The sequence below is a fragment of the Carlito syrichta genome, unplaced genomic scaffold, assembly GCF_000164805.1.
Source record: "Carlito syrichta isolate Samal-C Ts95f unplaced genomic scaffold, Tarsius_syrichta-2.0.1 Scaffold126567, whole genome shotgun sequence".
In the NCBI taxonomy this organism is placed as follows: Eukaryota; Metazoa; Chordata; class Mammalia; order Primates; family Tarsiidae; genus Carlito; species Carlito syrichta.
The window spans coordinates 15,399-16,513 of NW_007070663.1; positions in this window are offsets into that span (position 1 = coordinate 15,399).

Below are 1,115 nucleotides of genomic sequence, written 5' to 3' on the forward strand. Positions count from 1 at the left end.
AAATCCGTTTCAACTACAAATTATTTAAAAGAAATCACTCCATCCAGTACCACAGCACTGAGATTCCAAAGCAGTTGTCAGGCATAACTCCATTTCAGAACCCAGCTGGCCTGACTGCACTCTCCAGTGAGAGTTGTCTCAACTGGAAAAATACAGGAGAGCTGCCCTTTCCCAGGTCACATTTTGGGTCTACTATGCTGATGAGTTTGGAAGAAAGAGAGGAACTCAAGTGCAGCTTGAGAGGCATTTATTATAAATCAATAGTTAGCACTCAATTTTAAAATAAATGACCAAAACGTAGAAACAGTTGCCTTTAAAAGAGTAAATTTGGCCAGGAACGGTGGCTCACACCTGTAATCCGAGCACTTTGGAGGTGACAGGATTGCCTAAGCCCAGGATTTTGAGACTAGCCTTGGCAAGTTGGCAAGACCTCGTCTCTACAATAATTCAAAATATAAGCCGGGCATGGTGACGTACCTTTGTAATTCCAGCTACTTGGAAGGTTCAGGCAGAAGAATCACCTGAGCTCTACAGGTCAAGGTCTTGGTAGCCATGAGTATACCACTGCACTCCAGCCTGGGCAACAGAGTAAGACTTTGACTCAAAAATAAAATAAAAGGAAGATTAAAGCCGGGCGCGGTGGCTCACGCCTGTAACCCCAGCACTTTGGGAAGCCAAGGCAAGAAGACCATCTGAGGTCATGGGTTCAAGACTAGCCTGGGCAACTTGGTGAGACCTCGTCTCTACAATAAATCAAAAAAATTAGCCAGGTGTGGTGGCATGCACCTGTAGCTCCAGCGACTTGGAAGGCTGAATCGGAAGGATCACCTGGGCCCAGCAGGGCAAGGCTGTGGTGGCTGCGGTGCATGCCACTGCACTCCAGCCTGGGCGACAGAGTGACTCCAGCTCAAAAAATAAATAAAGGATACTCAAAAAGAAGTACTCCATACACACATAAACCACCTGTCTCTATTGCCGAGAGACGACAAAAAGTATTTTGTGTGTGTGTGTGTGTTGGAGTCTCACTCTGTCACCCAGACTGGAGTGCAGTGGCCTCTCCCAGCCACCACAGCCTCGACCTACTGGGCTCTGGCGATCCTTCTGCCTCAGCCTTC